Source organism: Bos javanicus, chromosome 20, assembly GCF_032452875.1.
Source record: "Bos javanicus breed banteng chromosome 20, ARS-OSU_banteng_1.0, whole genome shotgun sequence".
Classification (NCBI taxonomy): Eukaryota; Metazoa; Chordata; class Mammalia; order Artiodactyla; family Bovidae; genus Bos; species Bos javanicus.
Window position 1 is genome coordinate 61,656,937 of NC_083887.1, and position 19,947 is coordinate 61,676,883.

At 42.6% G+C, this 19,947-nt stretch overlaps 1 protein-coding gene and 1 non-coding gene across 3 annotated transcripts in view; both read left to right on the forward strand.

The window, feature by feature from the left end:
• The window catches only part of CTNND2 (catenin delta 2), a 1,100,621-nt gene that overhangs the window by 743,584 nt on the left and 337,090 nt on the right, over positions 1-19,947 (forward strand). The window lies entirely within an intron of this gene.
• LOC133233861 (U6 spliceosomal RNA) lies at positions 9,938-10,041 on the forward strand. Its single transcript, XR_009731906.1, has one exon. It is a non-coding gene; the product is annotated as a U6 spliceosomal RNA (small nuclear RNA).

Genomic DNA, 19,947 nt, shown 5'->3' on the forward strand with positions numbered 1-19,947 from the left:
GCCCAAATTCAATTCAATAAAGACGATGCCATAGGCAGTCTAATTGGAAAGTGCAGAGTATTTTCACTGTGTTAGTAAACAGTTGCTCTTTCCGTTAGAAATGGCATCAGGGCTTGAGATATGAGCACCTAGCAACATCCGAGTGAAATTATCAAAGACAGGATGTATTTCTTTCCTATTGTAGATGTTTCATGGGCCCCTGCATTGTGTCAGGTACTGCGTGAGGTGCTCTGAGTCCTGAGAATAACAGGTTCTGTTCTTCAAGTTCTCAGAGCCTCATAAACAGAAGAGAGCCCCAGGATCTGATGAAACTAGAGTGGTGTGGGGACACAGCCAAGGAGGAGGCAGGAAGGGAGAGCTTCCCAGCTGAGCCTGGCAGGATGTCTGTGGCTGGACGGAGGAGACTGTTAACTGTAAAGGCACATGATCCCTTTTAGGCCAACAGAGTGAGGAGAACGGCATGAGAAGCAGAACTGATTTTTTTAAAGCCTCGAATATATCAGATATAAAGAAATGAAAAGTCCCCTACATAAAAGCAAATTCCATTCCAAGAGCGTGTTCTTGAATCGAATTTGTTCATCAGTCCAACAAAGTTACCTAAGCTGTATAATACTATGCTGTAATAGGTTTATGATACTTTGACACAAATAATACATACAAAACAAAGAGAGACAAAAAAATAAAGATTTGTTTTAATCTTACAGTATCTTGAAAAGTACAGTAGTACAGTAAAACAGCTGGCATACTGGGGCTGGCATCGAGTGAATAGGCAAGAAGAGTTACTGATTGGAGGAGGGAGAAGACGTGGGAGATGGTAGAGCTGAAGAATTACCAGCGATAGGAGACGGACAGCCAGCTGTGACTTCACTCATGCCTGATGTTGATGGACTGTTCATTCGCAGCTTTGAATGTTCACAGCTTGAAGGTTTGTGTGTAGGGTACTTACTGTGTATCCTAATTTTGAATATAAATCATAATACTGCTAAAAGGACGTGTAACATCTTAGCAAACATATTTTCTGGAAAAAAATGTAACACAGCACCTAGCTTTTTCATTTAAACTGTGTCTTCTGTTAGCTACTAAAATTAATGGAATACGGAGTATATGACCTGACATTTTATTATGAATTTGACATCGACACATAAAACTCTTTGAAAGGCAGAAAGGGCTTCTATCATCAGACTGTTTCCTCTTCATTATTTTACCAAGCAAGACAGCAAGGCACAGAAAGGAGGAGTGGTTTCTCGGAATTCTAGGAAGACTGACCTAGACTGGTGATTTTTAAGCTACAGATTGCAACCAATTAGTCAGGGTTGTGAAATCAGTTTTGTAAAACAAGAGTCAGAATGAGAGACCATGACAGAATGGAAGGGGTTAGCTTGCATCACATGTAGTAAGAATGAAGTTTATGACATTTTTGTTCATTTATATACCCAATAAATACCTAATAAACATAAATATGCATATGTATGTGTATACGTGTACATAAGCTCTGGCTGCCAAGCAAAATGTATTTCTGAGCCTAGGTTGCAAGAAAAAAGTGGAAAAACCAGCAGCAGTCTGTCTGGGCTCTGTATCCCAGCAGAAGTGAGGTTAGCGGACCACTTGGCTGCTTGGGAAGTAGCAGGGTTCTCAGAATTCGAGATGGATGCTCAGGACGAGGTGAATCCTGACCGCCTTCAAGCCAAGCATTTCAGCATCTCATCACAGGCCCACTGCTCACCTGCCCACCCCCAGCCTCCCCTCCTGCTGCTGCTTCAGCTCGGTTTGTTCTCCTCTGCCCCAAAGTCTTAGACAAAACTTAAGTCAAAACCACCCTGCTTTTGCCAGGCCACTTGGTGATTCAGACCAATTTGGTGATCTCTTCTCTAGCTCTGGTCCAAGTTGGGACCCCTAAAGTCCACAGTGAGACAAAGCCTTGGGTGTAGATTGTGTATGTCTTAGGTGATCCCAGAAAGCAGGAGAGTGAGGCAGGGAAGGAGGGAAAATAACCTAAGTGTTGACCATCAAGGTCACTGCCAAGGTGCTGAGTGAGGGGTTGAATTGCAGGAAGCAGAGGAACACTTCCTCTAGTGGTCCAGGGAGGCGACTGTTTATCCATCAGCTTCCAGTGATTTCGGGTTCCCTGGGGACATTAACTTCCCTGCACTTCTGAGCTGTGCTTACTTGGAGCCAAGTGGGCTGGTGTCGTTTTGGTGATGACCCCAGGCAGAAAGTACAAGACCATGACAGCTACTCCTGTATCATCTGAGCTACAGGGAGATGTCCCCTGCAGTGATGGCTGAAATTAGACTTGGGACATGAGGGATTGAGAATCTTCTGCTCTTCCCCGTGTGTCTCTCGTGTCTGTCACACAGCCTTGGACTTGGGAGCTTCTCATCACTTTGCCAACAAGGGTCCATCTAGTCAAAGCTATGGTTTTTCCAGTGGTCATGTATGGATGTGAGAGTTGGACCATAAAGAAAGCTGAGCATTAAAGAATTGATGCTTTTGATTTTGTTTTATTTTTTTTAATTTAATTTTATTTTTAAACTTTACACAATTGTATTAGTTTTGCCAAATATCAAAATGAATCCGCCACAGGTTCAGGATGGGGAACACATGTATACCTGTGGCGAATTGATGCTTTTGAACTGTGGTCCTGGAGAAGACTCTTGAGAGTCCCTTGAACTGCAAGGAGATCAAACCAGTCAATCCTAGAGGAAATCAACCCTGAATATTCATTGGAAGGACTGATGCTGAAGCAGAAGCTCCAATACTTTGGCCACCTTATGTGAAGAGCCACTCATTGGAAAAGACCCTGATGCTGGGAAAGATTGAAGGCAGGAGGAGAAGGGGATGACAGCGGATGAGGATATTGAATGACATCACCAACTCAATGGACATGAACTTGGGCAAACTCCAGGAGATGGTGAAAGACAGGGAAGCCTAACATGCTGCAGTCCATGGGTTCTCAAAGAGTCAGATGTGACTTAGTGACTGAACAATAGCAACAAGGTCTATGAAATAACAAAAGCAGGGATGAGATGCAGCATCCTGAATCCTAACAGTCTGCTCCTTCCAGGATCCATGGATTTTAGTTTGCAGACTTTTGGCTTGTTCTTCAGTTGAACTAATTTATCTGATACTCCCTTGAGTGTCCACATTTTTTAGTATTATAAAACTGTATTTACAGGTGAAAATTATTTGTTTTCTACACAGAAGAAACTTCCTCTCTGTCTCACTTGAATTATTTATGTCTCTTGGAAGAAGGCTGAACACAAAGATTACATCCCTAATTTCTCATCACTTCAGGAATCCAGTAGTAAAGGCAGCCTGGGAATTACGGATGCTGCCGACAGGAAGGATAAATCACCAAGAACTCGGATTCCTCATGGAGAAGAGACCTGCGTGCAGACGATCTTTTCCAGAGCACATGTCCATCCGGTGCGCCTGCTTTTGAAATGAGGATTCAATCCCAAGTGTTTCCATAAACGTAGAGGAGATTTAGTGCCTTTGTGTCTGCCTCTGCTCTCATTAGGTTTTGAACATTTTCTTGCAACATCAGTGGAATTTAGAAGTGGCAAGATCCTAATTATAGGGTTTTCAGATTTATGAGCAAATATGTGTTGTGTGTGGTTTTCCCAGAATTCACTTTTGTAGACCTCAGTGGGTTGACCAGTTGCACATGTGCAGTGGAGAAGCTGGAAAGTCTCCTTATCCTAATTAGCTTCTGTGTCTCCTAAGACTCATGACAAGATAGTGTCTTGAGCTGATTGCTGTTGTGAATATAAATATAAGCACTTTCACCATCCGCTTGGCTACCCTATCATCGAAAAAAGCGTTTACTTTGTGGAGGTGCCAGGTCCTTTCCCCATCTATTCTCTTCCTATACCGTGAGCGTTGGCAGCTAGGGAGCCTGACACCACGTGTTACTTTTCTACCACCCAAGAGCCACGCTGCTTTCCAAATTCACTTGCCAATCGAAGAGGGGGATTTTCAACAGATGGTAGATATCAGTTCCCCCAGTAAAATTGCTCTCTCTCACTTAGGAGACTTAAGGAAATGCTGCTCCTTATGTGAAATGCCTCCCTGCCCCCTCTTTGTCAGCCACCATGACATTTGAAACTGTGCCCAAATGCAGTCTCCTTCAGGAAGCCCTCCTTGATTCTCACCCGGAATAAGGTGCTCGTTATAGCCCAACAGAGTCTGTATTCCACTTTTTAGCTTATTGCTTCTGTCCCTGGGTCTGTCTGTGTCTGGTTTTGTGGTGTCCCCACAACCAAGCACAGGGCCAGGCAAGTAGGAGGGCTTGAAATGGACATACTTGCTTTGCTGGTGTTTCCACATTTAGCAGCATCTCAAGTTACAAACTCATGAACACACTCCACCTCACCCCCATGTTGGTGATGGTGGAGTCACTAAGTCATGTCCAACTCTTGCAACCCTGTGGACTGTAGCCTGCCAGGCTCCTCTGTCCATGAGATTCTTTCTCTAGGCAAGAGTAATGGAGTGGATTGCCATTTTCTTATCCAGGGGATCTTCCCCACCAAGGGATAGAACCCGAATCTCCTGAATTGCAGGCAAAGTCTTTTCCTATTGAGCCACCGGGCAGCACAAATACCCTCCAAGGAACCCTCATATCTTACAGAATAGAAGTTGCTATAGGTTTATATAGTTTTCATTGCACAATCACATATAATCAACCTGAAATATGATAATGTCCAAATTGCCCTATTCTCTGTTTCTAGTCTTTCAAAAAAGCTGATTTCTCCTGCTTGTTTCATTTCCCTAATGAGCATCAATTAGCTGACCTCCCTGGCACCATAAATATTAGGCTTTCACCATTAATTTGCCCAATGCTTATGGCAAGCAGAACTGCGTAAGTCAAAAGATCCATATACAGGCAAGCCCACTGTATAGATTCATGATAAAGCTAGTAAGTATCTGACAGCCTGTGTAATACTTAACAGACGTACACATATACAACACACAAAGAAAGACTGATTTACATCACAAGGATTTTAATTAGAATTTTATTAGCATAATTAACATGGTGTTAAAATTAATTAGCAATTATTTTCCCCAAGTCATCTTTAAAGAAATTTCTTGAAGGCATACTGGAAAACATTTTATGAGCTGTTTCTATACAAAAACAAGAACATGACTGTAGATGATTTTTAATATATCAGTGTCACTTAGCATTTGTGTTTCTTTTGTGGTTCTGATCTCATAGGGCTTTAAATATACAGCAGGTGGTTCTTATGCCACATCGCCTTAAAATATTGACATAATGTTTCATGTAAAAAGAGAAATAACCTGCAGCCATGAATCTGCCTAGAGTAACATAACAGAGAATGCACTGAATTATTTAAGTTCATACCTGAATGATGTCTGACATGATCCAGAAACCAGCACAGCATATTTTTCTCTAATTCATAATGAAAAAACACATTGTTAAAATATAATACATATTGGGAGATAAATTATTTTTTCTGTTGCAAAATAAAAAAACAACAGCCCAGGAAAATGGGTAATTTGCATTGATTGAATCAACTGATTGACGTGCAGTTTATATTCTGATGTAACACTTCAGTGTGGTTTTTAGAACTGGTCCAGTGATTTAAATTATAATTGAGGAAAATCAAGTCATCTTCTTCTCATGCTGGAAAATGAGGCATATTCACTTTCCTGAGAAATGAAACTCACTTGAAATGCAGCCCTCAGAATTTTCTAAGTCCATCCCTCAGCATTTCTTGCATGTTACTGGGAATTTTAAACCATCCTCTGCATTGCCATGAAGGTTGTGTATGGTCCAATGATTGTTACACTGAGAAATAAAGACCATCGCTTTGCACAGCCCTAGGCATGTCATTCACACATGTGTGTCCATGAACTGCTTCGTGCATTTGTGACAGTTATTCATCAGCATCCCTATGAATCAAGCTTTTCCAAAGAAAGAGCCAACAGGATGTGCAGATAAACAGAGAGATTTTTTTCAGGAATTGACTAATTTAATTGTGACCTGTGGGCTAGTCCAGAATTTGCAGGGTAGGTCATCAGGCTGGAGACCCAGGAAGAGTTGCAGTTTAAGTCTGAAGAGGGTCTGCTGGCAGAATTTCCTCTCCTTCCCGGAAAGTCAGTCCTCTTCTTTTCAGACCTTCAGCTGATTCGACGAGGCCCATCTGCATTATGGAGAGCAGCCTGCTTTGCTCGAAATCTGTTCATCTAAAAAATAACTTCACAGAAATATCTGGGGTAATGGTTGACCAAATATCTGAGTATGTATTGGCACATAAAATTAACCATAACAACATCATACTAAATAGATATGTTGTTGTTGTTGTTCAGTCACTAAGTCGTGTCCAACTCTTTGTGATGCCATGGACTGCAGCAGGCTTCCCTCTCCTTCACTGTCTTCCAGAGCTTGCTCAAACTCATGTCCATTGAATCAGTGATGCCACCCAACCATCTCATCCTCTGTTCCCCCATCTTCTCTGCTTTTAGTCTTTCCCAGGATCAGGGTCTTCTCCAATGAGTCAGCTCTTCTCATCAGGTGACCAAATTATTGGAGCTTCAGCTTCATCACCAGTCCTTCCAATGAATATTCAGGGTTGATTTCCTTTAGGATTGATTGGTTTGACCTCCTCACAGTCCAAGGGACTCTTAAGAGTCTTCTCCAACACCACAGTTCAAAAGCATCAGTTCTTTGGTGCTCAGCCTTCTTTACGGTCCAACTCTCACATCTGTACATGACTACTGGAAAAACCATAGCTTTGACTATATGCACCTTTGTCAGCAAAGTGATGTCTCTGCTTTTAGTATGCTGTCTAGGTTTCTCATGGCTTTCCTTCCAAGGAGCAAGCATTTTTTTAGTTACATGACTACAGTCACCATTTGCAGTGATTTTGGAGCCCAAGAAAATAAAGACTGTCACTGCTTCCACTTTTTCCCCTTGGGCCTCTGGATTGAAGACAGGAAAAATCCTTCTCTTTTAAATGTTTGGTACCTAAACTTAAATGGCAAAAAATATGGTCTAGCACCTCACAGGAGCATCCACGTCTTCTTGGTTTTCTCCTCCAGTCTTTTCCAGAACCCTTCTCTCAGTCCAGAGAGAGTTCAGATCTCCTCCTGGCATGATGTCAGCTTGAGCTCCTCCCAGTCCTGTGGCTCTTGGAAACTTCTCTAAAACAGACTTGTGTTTGATTTTCGAGGCTAAGTTTTTGTTTAGACTTAAAAAAACCTGTTTTTTTTTTTTTTTCTGTCAGAGGCTCTTCTTCCATTGAATGCACCCTAGCTGTCAGACTAGTATATCTACTTTGAAACCCAAAGTGATTGTGAGCTTACATTGTACAAAGCATGTAAGCTGTATTCTTTGCTAATGCTCTGATGCACCCACCTTTCAGTATTTCTTAAAGTTCTCAAATGTCTAATATTTCCTAAAACTCAGGGATGGACTGTGAAAGTCATCCAAAAATTAAGTAATAATGATACATATAAAAAAACATTGCAGAGGAGAAAAAACATACTGGAGGAGGATTAGAACCTAAAATATAGTTTTTATTTGGTAAAAGAATCAGGAGCTAGAAAACTTAGTACATATTAGGTGACTTTCCAGTTCTAATCATTACACGTTAGTTCTAAAAATAGTATCTTCTGGTTTAATCCATCTATACCAATGGCCACTTTATACCTCAGTCTTTGCTTTTGGTCCCACCTTAGTTTTTTTTTTTTTTTCTCCTTCTGCAGTATGCATTAAATACAGATGGAAGTACTAGCAAGAATAGTGATTCCTTTTTGAAAGGAATGTTGTGAAGTTCAGAGGCTAGAGATACGTGAAGTCTGTAACTGCACAGCTGCTCACCAGATAAGAGGCAGTCCTGACTCAGTGGATGGGCGTAAGGAGGATGTACACGGGGAGGAGGGCGGGTTCATAAGCACAGGCAAGATTGTACTAAGAGTCAGACATCAGATGTACCCGTGAGCTTTGATCTTCCTTTGTCCTTGTTCAGGAAAACTTTTAGACTGAGACTGGTCAAACAGAACCAGAGCTGACAGCAGTTAAAGTAGCAGAAACAGATTTTATGCAGGAGTTATTGCAATGGTAGAAAGGAGACCCGAGCCTAGACTTGAGCTCAGTTCTGAATCCAAGAAATAGAAGGTATTTATAGCTGAGGAGTGGAGCGAGGAGGTCAACAGGTGGGAAATTACTAAGAGGCTGAGGTGAAAGAAGAGCAGCTGTAAAGGTAATGGCATTTTTTGAGGATTTGAAGACTAGCAGTTAAGATTAGATCAGGGGAGCATGTTACCTTGACTCTAGTGCCTTCATTTATCTCTCTTTCATCTTCAAAAGATTTGAGGAGAAAGAAATGCTAGATTGCAACAGGTTTGAACATGAGCGTTCTCTGGCAAAAGTATATTATCATGTGGATGGCACAGTAGTAGGCGTAGTCACAGTGGTTAGTTAAGGTTGTAGTTAAATTTATATAGCAACAAATAAAAATTAAAAGTAATAATTTACCAATATAATATTTACTTATGGTTCATTGTTCCATAAGTATTAAATGCAAGACTTAAATTTATGATAAAAAATTTGAATCATGAAAGTCTATTTCTTTTAATCACAATTAACTGATTCAAAGAAAGAGATTAAGCCACACCCAGCTGGGTGACCTAAATCAATGTTCACTCCTAGCACCTTGGAAGGCCAGCAGTCATACCATAAAAGTGGGTGCTTGGCGTGCTGGTTTCAGAGGGTCACTCATCGTCCTCTGCAAACCAAGACCACAGTGTTCATCTCAGTGAGGGCTTGAAGCTTCTTAGAACCCACTTTTTAAAAGATGCTTTTAAAAGAATGCTTTTTGAAAGGGCGCGTGATTCTCTGGCCCATAACATCCCCCAAATTAGACATTTCTTTCTAGAAGGGTGAGTAGTATATCAATGGCCAACCTTCTTGGGGTATACCTTCTTTGGTTATTTAAAAACAAATATTTTTAGGGCTGTGAAACTATGTGGTATGATACTGTAATGGTAGGTATGTGTCACTCCCTATACATTTGTCCAGACCCGTAGCTTGAACATCATCCAGAGTGAACCCGGGTGATTACGATGTGTGTCTGTATTGGCTCAACATTTGTAGCAAAGGCACCACCCTGGTGGGGATAACCAGGGATGCTGTGCAGGTATAGGGGCAGGGTACATTGAAGAAATCTCTGTATCTTCTAGTCTTTGTTTTTAGTTTTACTAAATGAGTTAGTTTTTTGTTTTACTAATGAGTTAGTTTATAAAACTACTCTAAGTAATAAAATCTATTAAAAACAAAAACCCAGTGTTTATTTAACATCTGCTTCGTACCAGTCACCCTGCTGGCAGGTCAGGAGTGTCAGGCAGGAGGTTCGAGCTGCTACCTCTTGGGGTCCAAGAATGTTTTCTGTTGATGCTAATGGGACAGAGATCCTAACCCATCACCCCTGCCCCACACTGAGTGCCCAGGTAACATCCACATCCATCAGCCTGCCGGCCATGGTATTGAATCATCTGGAGAGAGGATTCTCCAACCCCACCTGAGTCTCCTCACATGACCCAGCCTGCAGCAGAGATGAGCCATCCCTGCTGAGCTCTGCCCAGATTAGATTTGTGCACAGAATAAATGACTGTTGTTTCAAGCTACTGAGTTTGTTAGGTACTACATTATGGGCTGAATTGGGTCCAACCAAATTCATGTTTTGAAGACTTACCCCTGATACCTTGGAATGGGACTGTATTTGGACATAAGGTTTCTGGAAAATGATTATGTTTAAATGAGGTCATTAGGGTGGGCTCTAATCTGGTAGGTCCTTGAGATTTTGAACCTGAGAATCCAGGGGCGTGCAGGCACAGAAAAGAGACTGTGTAAGGACATAGAAAGAAGACAATCCATCTGCAAGCCAAAGAGACAGCCTCAGGAGAAACCAACCCTGTGCTCACTTTAGCAACTTATGTAATCAAATTGGAAGGATACAGAGATGAGCATGGTCCTTGGGCAAAGGCCCCATGCAAATTCATGAAGCATCCCATATTTTTTGGTGACAAGCATGCTACAGTATATCAAGAAGTCAAATTGTAGTTACATGTAAACTTATATAATGTTATAAACGAATGTTACTTCATTTAAAAAAAAAGAAGAAACCACATCTGCTGACATCTTGGTCTTGGCTGGACTTCCAGCCTTTAGAACTGTGAGAAAATAAATGCATATTGTTTAAGCCACCCAGTCTGTTTCATTTTGTTACAGCAGCCCTTACAAACCAATACACATAATGGGAAAGCAGATTCAGTCTCCAAAGGTTGACTTTATTTGTACTGTCCTTCAAGCTTTTGCCGTTGGTTGTTCGTTTTCTGTTGCTTCATGAAATGGTGTTTCCTATGATTGTCTGACTTCAATAACACTAACATGTTGTGTGGGGCTTCCCTGGTGACTAAGATGGTAAAGAATCTGCCTGAAATGCAGGAAATCTGAGTTCGATCCTTGAGTCAAGAAGATCTCCTGGAGGGAGGGCATGGCACTCCAGTGTTCTTGCTGGGAGAACTCCATGGACAGAGGAGCCTGACAGCTATGGTCCATAGGTCACGAAGAGTAGAACACCACTGAGCAACTAACACACACACACACACAAAACACCTTTTGTAGGGTAATAATGTCAGTCAAAGGAACAGTTTACAAAAGCTGGTGGGTTTCATGAACTTCTGCTAAAACATGACTTCCCTGAATCTCTTTTAGTCAGCAGTATAAACACACATGACCTTTCCTTCCCTCACTGAACTTATCTCCTGGGAAATTCACTGGGCTTGTGTAATTATTTCTGAAAGGTAAAGAAAACATTTGTCCCAAGGAACAAAGAGCTGCTACCAAAAGACTCAAAAGATAAAATGTTTGATAGTGTTTTTTGTTTTTTTTTTCAGCCAACAATCTACATGTTCATTCTAATTTATCTTGAGGATTTCACATAAGGGAACCATGTATTATTTCAAGGAGGATAAATCTTGATATTCTTGTAACTTCTTAGCCACTACTTTTGGGGCAATACCAAACTGCTGTACCTGCTCCCACCTGGGTCAGGAGTAAGCCTTTCTCCAGCGACTGCCATCCACATCCCTCCCCTGTTGGGCTCATTGTTGTGTCCTGGGAGTTGGAGACACACAGTTGGAGGGGGTTGGGGTTGTGCAAGAGGAGGAGACTGGGCTAGTTAATAGAATCTTCAGGGCTGGGGCCCAGTGAAATCTTGACAGAAAAGCTGGAGGGAGAAAGAGCTCAACTCATTGAAGAAGACCCAGATGCTGGGAAAGATTGAGGGCAGGAGGAGAAGGGGATGGCAGAGGATGAGATGGTTGGATGGCATCACCAACTCAATGGTCATGAGTTTGAGCAAGCTCTGGGAGGTAGTGAAGGGCAGGGAACCCTGGTGTACTGCAGCCCGTGGAGTTGCAAAGAGTTGGACATGACTGAGCAACTGAACAAAATGAGATCCCAGGGGCACAACTGAAAATATTTGGTAATTGTAACAGAGTAAGACAGAAACATGGAAGTAGACATTTTAACCTGTTGCAATGGAGTGAATCATCTCTTTGAGAAACATATATGTTGAAGCCTTAACTGCCCTCCTCCCCCACAACATGTGACTGTATTTGGAGACAGAGTCTTTGAAGAAGTGATTAGGTTAGATGAGGTCATAAGTTGAAGTCCTGGTCTGATGGAACAGGTGTCTCTGTGAAAGAGGAAATATGCCAGAGCTCTCTCCCTCCAGCACCCTGGGAGGAAGCAGTAGGAAGGTGGCTGTCTGCAAACCAGGAAGAGAGCCCTCACCAGAACACCATCAGGCTGGCACCCTGATCTTCGACCTCCCAGCCCACAGACCTGTGACATGTGTACTGTCTAAATCACTGGGCCCATGGTCCTTTGTTAAGGCAGCCCCTGTAGACTAGGACATCTGTTAGTCCACCCAGGATATTGGCCTGCTTTTAGTAGATTGATGTGCGTACCTGCTGGCCTCTGTGTGCCCCTTGCCATGTACAGTTAGGTATTTCTGGATTGTAAGTCTCTGAAATTTACAATAAATGTTGCTTATCAAGGTGATGCAGAGGGGAAAGCAAGCTTAATAATAGAAGTCCACCAGACTTTTAGACCTTACTTAGCTTTCGGGGGATGGATTGCTCCAGCTGCCTTACTTGAAAGTAGATTTAAAGGGGAAGATTTGAAGAAGGCAGGCCTGCAGCTGAGAAGGCTGTTGCAGAAATCTCGGGTAGAGCTTGGGTCTACCCAAGCTTGGGTCTTTCTGGTGCAGGACTGAAGGGCAGCAGTGGTTAGGTTACACATGTATTTTGAAGGTCGAGGAGACAGACTTTGCTGGCATCTCAAAGCAGGCTTTAGGTCCAGGCTGCTGCGAGACTGGGGCTATCATTCATTGAGATGCTGGAGAGAATGAGGGGAATGGTTCCAGAGGCAATTTCACAGTCACTGTTCCGTCACGTTACATGTAAAATGTCACATACATGTCTGAGGGGAGGATCTCAGAGGCTCAGGTAGCCAGATTTTGAAGACAGGGAGCTCTGGATCGGCAGTGTAAAACCAAGAGGCATTAGTATAGACAGCCAAGCAGCTGTACTTTCTCAGGTGCCCAAGACAATCCAATGTCTTCATTCCCCATTATCAGTCTCAGAAGTGAACCAGTTTTGACAACAAGTTATACTGTCAACCGTTGTCTGCCCCTAGTCTGATGAAAGTCATGGCATGAGATGGGAGCCCCAGGGGAGGCGGGTGAAGGTGAGGAAGAGAAGAGAAGCAGGATGAGCCTTGGGAATGCCATGACTTAGAGGTCAGGCGGTGAGGGAGACCAGCAAAGGAGGCAGAGAAAGGGGCTGTGAAAGAAGGTGACCAGGAGGGGCTCAGGTCCCAGAACACAGTGTACTGAGAAGGCGGGGTAACTAATGGGGCCCCAGAGGCACAAACTTCAGGCATCTTCTCTGTCCATCTTCATTCATTTCCCCCAAGATCATCCAGGCCCAAGGCTTACATCCCCATCTGTGTTACAGCAACTCACCTGCAGACACCTCGATCTTCTAAACTGACCTCCCTGCTTCCATCTGTGCCCCTGCCCCATCTCCTCTTCTGACAGCAGCCAGGGTAACACCTCCACAGATGTTGCCTCCTCATCAGAGGCTCCCCCTGGACACTGGCTTTTACAGCAGCCCTTTCCCATTTCATTCCCTGTTCATGGTCTTTAGCGCTTAGGACTCCAGACAGGCTTTTATGTCTCCCCTACCTCTTGCCCACCCCAAAGGATGTGAGCTCCATGGGGGAAGGACTCTTCTTCCATTTGTTGCCATGCCTGGCACACATAACAGATGCCCTGTGAATATATGTGGAATAAGTGAATGACGGGAAAAGAAATAGGACCTGTGAAGGAAGGCCAGAGAAGGGTCAGAGTCGGGAGAGAGACAAGGGTAGTTCACGGGCTGACATTGGTCGAAGAAAAGCTCATCCGTGTTGCAGAAAGGTTGAATCGAATGGCCAGGCCACAGTAGATCTGGGTTTGCACATCCCTGGAGAACGACCACTGATAGTGATGTCCAGGTGTAATGGCACCAGGAAGACTGAACTGGTGAGAAATTAAGAAGTCCATCGTGGTTCACAGGACCAGGGGGAGGATGTGAGGGCTTTTTGAGAAGATGCTGGAGCAGAACAGAAAGTGTAAGTGTAGAGGGGAGATTGGCAAGAGAATAGGTGAGCAGGGTGAGACGCAGGGAAGTGGGGACAGGCTTTCGGCACAGGTCAGGGAGGGACCGTGGGGGAGATTGGGTGTCTGGGGAGGATGGAGCAGAGGAGAGCTGCCGCCACTCGAATGCAGCAGCATTGAAGTGGAACGGCCCAGAGCACCCACACCACATCCATGCCCGGCAGCACTTGGAAGGCAGCCCTTGTGGTTTTTGGGACGAAAGCTGTTCTATGGTTTTCTTTTTTTAATTCATGAATGAGCTCAACATGCTTTATTTTTTTAAGTCAATCATTTATTCTTCCTTAAAGAGGGAAACTATAAAAGCAGAAAAACCCACACAGTCATTTCTGTTGTTCTTCATTAAAATGGTAGTTTTAAATACTTCAGTTCAGTTCAGTTCAGTTGCTCAGTCATGTCCGACTCTTTGTGACTCCATGGACTGCATCACGCCAGGCCTCCCTGTCCATCACCAACTCCCAGAGTTTACTCAAACTCATGTCCATTGAGTCAGTGATGCCATCCAGCCATCTCATCCTCTGTCGTCCCCTTCTCCTCCCGCCTTCAATCTTTCCCAATGTCAGGGTCTTTTCAAATGAGTTTAAATGCTTACATTTTCTTAGAATGTTACAGAACCTACTTGTCTGTTGAGTTGTATACTTAGAGTATGCTTTTAGGGTTATTTTAAAAAATATTTTCTCCTAGTGCTCCAGAGAGAAAGAAAATAGGCAAGGAGGCATGTTCAGGTGATTCTGTATGTTAAAGAATATTTTCATTCCATGTTTTTTTTCTTTTTCTCTTCAAAAATATAGTGCATTCATTTTGTAGGGCTGCCACAACAGATTACCATGGAACTGAGAGAACTTTAGGCCCTCCAAGTTCTGGAACCCAAAAGTTGGAATCGAGGTGTCATGGGGCCATGCTCCTCCCGAAGGCTCTAGGGCAGGATCCTTCCTCTCCTCTCCTAGCTCCAGGCGGTTCCAAGTGTTCTTTGGTTTGTGGCTACATCACTCCAGTCTCTGCCTACAACTTCACATCACCTTCTTTCTTGTGTGTCCGTCTGTGTCTCAGATTCCCCTCTCCTTTCCCTTATGCAAACACCAGCCATTGGATTGAGGGCCCACCTTAAATCCAGGATGGTTTTGTGTTGGAACCTTTAACCACATCTACAATGACCTTGTTTCAAATACAGTCACATTCATGGGTATTGAAGATTAGGACATGGACATACCTGTTCAGGGTTCACTCTGCAACCTACTGCATGTCATTTTGTAATTTGACATGTGATTTACTTCTTGTGTGCAGTTATTTTGTGTTCTGGAGAACTGCGCCACTTAAAATAATTATATAAGTAAATAAGGTAGTCTTGAATTTCAGAGAAACAACCAAGTCCATTCTTTAATTGCATTTTCTAGATCATATATAACTAATGGAGGACTTGGGCATTAAAATCAGATATTCAGCAGTCTGCAAGTTGTATGTTTCTCTTGCTGACAGTAAATCGACTAGAAAACACAATTAGGAAAATGTCTTTTGAAGAAATGCATTTCGTTCAGTGCATTCTCCACGGGCTGGCACAGATTAGACTCCTGATTAATTTGACGTTGTGGCAAACTTCAATTCCACGTGTTTCAAATGACTGTTTCCCTTGAACGTAGAGCTGTAGGGGTTTGTGAGTGAGCTGGAAACAGAGAGATGGCTTACGATGTGTGGTGTCAGGTGGAGGGAATGATGTGTATTCAGCACTGACTTGATGAAAAGTGCTCTCACCATGGAGTTTCATTGATTGTCAGAGCAGCTCAGGAAGTCGGATTAGATCTCTCCTGCCTCATTGTTGAAGTGACTGAGAACCAGGAGGAGTCCCTGATGTGGCCCAGTGCTCAGCTGGGAGCCCACAGGGGCAGGATTTGGCCCTGGTGCCTCTGTCCCATGACTGTCTATCTGTGTTTCTCTCACCGGCTTGAGGGTGAAGACAGAGCAGAAGTCAGAAGCTGGATTCCTGTTCTGACTTCACTACGCCCCGCTCTTGAACCTGAGTGCTGATCAAGAGACAGGGCTGGTATCATCTAATATTGCTTATATGTGGAACCTGGGAGATGGTGCAGGTGAACTTATTTGCAAAACAGAAATAGAGTCACAGATGTAGAGAACAAACATGGTTACCAAGGGGGAAAGGAGAGGTGGGATGAATCAGGAGATTGGGATTGCCAGATATGACACTACCTTATAGAAAATGGATAATTAACAGGAACCTACTGCATAACACAGGGAACTCTCCTTAATGCTCTCTGGCGGCCTAAACGGGAGCAGAATCTCAACGAGGGGATGTGTGTGTACATGTAACTGATTCACTTTGGGGTACACCAGAAACGAATACAATGCTGTAAAGCAACCATGGTCAGTAAAAATCCATTTTAAAAAGAGAGAGACAGAGCTGTGAGGTGGTTGAGAGGCCTGCGTCTGCACAAGATGCCAGAGTGTGAATCCCGCCTCTGCTGCTTGCGCTCTCCGTGACCTTGAGTCACTTCCTCTGGGCTTCAGTTTCCCCATCTGTGAAGTGGGGATGACGTTAGCACCTCCCTCACAGACTTGTGTGAGGATTAAACGGATCGACTGACACATAAAGCACTTGCAACAGAGACCGGGCTGAGAAGCGCTGTTGAGGACACCTGCCACCCTCCTCTCACAAGGCGGCGTTTCCTCAGGTAGAGACTGTGAGAGCCGGCTCCTGGACCGCTTCCTCAAACCCTGTATCACGATGTGGCTGGAACTGGTGAAATGCCCTGAGAGGACCGATGCCAGTCCAGCCCAACGTGTATTGTTTCATTTCAGTACAGAGAGTTTTGAGATGTGCCTCGGCTATGAACAACAAAAACTTCAAGAACTTTCTTGTACGTCTGTAGCATTACATCTTCCTAATTCTGGGACATAGAAAACCAATTCTTTGTTTAACAACAACAAAAAAACCTTTGTTTGGAAAAAAAAGAAAACATTTTTATACAAGGCCAAAGAGCAAACAGGAGCTATAATGTGTTCAGGGAAGCTGTATTTTATTCAGGGAGAAAACAATCATTAATTATTAGGCTTGGCTAGTCGAGTTTAAAATCTGTTTCCAGAGAGATCACACTTAATTTAATCTAGGTGCCAAGACCATGTTAAATAAATCTTGAACAAATCTTGTTCTGCGGAAATTTTTAATGTTTTGTTACTGTCTTTTTATACCAAACAGCTTTTTGTGGAAATTGTTTTGTTTCTACATGTTTGTTTTCTAATTGCTCTCCAAAATATGTTTGACTGCAATTTTTAGTTTGAAAAAAAAAACTGAAATTTTTTTTTTGTAAATATTATAATTTTCTCTAACATTTTTATTATGAACCTCACTGTGTGTTCACATGAAATGAAGATCTAACAACATAGTGGTTTTACAGAAAAAAGTTATTATTTGTTGTTAAAACAGACATACGATCAACAAAAATTTAATGAACACCCAAAACAGATGTACAAATTGCCACACACATGTTAAGCCAAGGCCTTCATAACAAGGCTTTAATTAATATATGTCATATGAAAATTAAGATTTTCATGAAATCTTAATTTCATGAAATATTGAAAATATTGAAAATATGCTTGGGGCTAGTGCACTGGGACAACCCAGAGGGATGGTATGGGGAGGGAGGAGGGAAGAGGGAGGAGGGTTCAGGATGGGGAGCACATGTATACCTGTGATGGATTCATTTTGATATTTGGCAAAACTAATACAATTATGTAAAGTTTAAAAATAAAATAAAATTTTTAAAAAAAACTAAAAAAAAAAGAAAATATTGAATGTTTCATGAAATATTTCATGAAATCATGTAAAATATTGCCTACAAGATAAGTAACACGGTTGTTGTTTATACCAGTAAGGAACACACTCCCTGGTTAATATGAGTTGTTGTTGTTTAGTTGCTAAGTCATGTCCGACTCTTTAGGGACCCCATGGACTGTACCCACTAGGCTCCTCTGTCCATGGGATTTCCCAGGCAAGAGTACTGAAGTGAGTTGCTCTTTCTTCCTCCAGGGGATCTTCCCGACCCACAGATCGAACCCTATCTCCTGCATCGCAGACAGATTCTTTACCACTGAGCCACGAGGGAGGCCCTCTTAATAGGAGAACAAGAGATGAATTTTGATGGCAGTGTGTTTTCAAGGTTTTCCATTAAGCATGTTCTAAAGGGAAGTATTTAAGATAATGTTAGATGAGGAGAAAAAGAAACAGAAGCAAAGTAAAACATGGTAAAAATTAAAAGCAGAAAATGTAAATAGTCCCTGGAAAATCTGTGTATTCATTCAAATCGTGTTTATCCGGTGCTCAATTTTAAAATCTTAATACCCAAAGGGGCAAGACATCTTTTAAGGAAAATTTGCTGTGTATCAGGATAGAGTCAAGCGTTTATTTTTTCCTAGTGGAAAATATACACACAGAGAGAACCCAACCAGCTTGCTGGTTCATGTCAACCTGAAAACAAATGAGAATTTCTTAAATGTAATAAACATGAGGTTGTTCAATGACCCCATTTTTCTGGGCTCATAAGCGGCAGTTATTCGGGATGCAGTTGCCGTGGTGAGAAGACAGGAAGTATTCATTTTACTGAGATGCTGATTAAGTACACGGTCTCCTGCTGCAGCTCTGAGCTCCTTCTGTGACATCACGGGAGTTAGGTGAGAAGTAATTTCGTTGAGAGAAAAGCCCAACTTCCCTCTGAGCTTACGGCTCTTAATAAAACAAAAGCAAAGTTGTTTTTCACATCTGAGTTGCCTTGGTTGCAGACAGATTCTCCCCTTCAGAGGAATGGTTTTCTCTAGAACCAAAAGGATTATTTCACATCTGGAGCTGGAGGATGGGGAGGGTTGGGAGAGGGGATTCCTGAGCTTAATCATGAACCTGGAGCATCCATTGCCTGTGTGCTCACCTGGACACCAGAGGGTGCAGCCAGATCATGGTTTAATTTTACTTATTATTAATATTAATAGTTATAACAATTTTAAAATGACACTCTCATGTTGGAGTTGATACACAAACACTATTGATAATGATGTATAAATTAGATAGAGCTTCTGTGGTGGTTCAGTGGTAAAGAGTCCACCTGGCAATGCAGGAGATGTGGGTTGGATCCCTGGGTCAGGAAGATTCCCTGGAGAAAGAAATGGCAACCCACTCCAGTATTCTTGCCTGGAGAATCCCATGGACAGAGGAGCTTGGTGGGCTACAGTGCATGGGGTCACAAAAAGTTGGACATGACTTAGCAACTAAATAACAACAGCAACAAATAAAATGTGTATGTAATGAGAACCAACTGTACAGCACAGGGAACCCTACTTGGTGCTCTGTGGTGACCTAAATGAAAAGAAAGTCCAAAAAAGAGGGCGTGTATGTACTATGTATCAGAGAAGGCAATGCACGCCACTCCAGTACCCTTGCCTGGAAACTCCCATGGATGGAGGAGCCTGGTAGGCTGCAGTCCATGGGGTCGCTAAGAGTCGGACACGACTGAGTGACTTCACTTTCACTTTTCCCTTTCATGCATTGGAGAAGGAAATGGCAACCCACTCCAGCGTTCTTGCCTGGAGAATCCCAGGGACGGGGGAGCCTGGTGGGCTGCCATCTATGGGGTCGCACAGAGTCGGACACGACTGAAGTGACTTAGCAGCAGCAGCAGCAGCATTTACTATGTATAGCTGATTCACTTTGCTATGCAGTAGGAACTAACACAATATTATATAGCAACTCACCGTTCAGTAAAAATTAATTTTAAAAAATCAAAGGGAAAAAGCACCAACTGAGAGATTTCCATGTAAAATTTTCTTTTTAAAAAAATGACACTTGTATGCATGGATTGGCAAACTTTCTGGACATGGGTCAGAGAGTCAATATTTTAGTCTTTGTAGGCCAAGGGGCAAGTTACTTAGATACCTATATAAGAAGAGCAGAAACAGATTTCTACAAAATCATTATTAATGAAATCCAAAATATAATGATGTCAGTGATAACATTTTTAAATGGATGTCTGTCCATAAGAATGGGATTGTTTGGGAAAGATAGCATTTCTGTAACTGGGGTTCAAGGTTTTAATGTTCCCTGTCATCAATTTTATTGTAAATGTTTATCTCTTGAAGCCATGGCTATTTGGCAGTCCTTACAAATGGGAAGGTAGCCTGGATTTGGCCCAGGTACTAACAC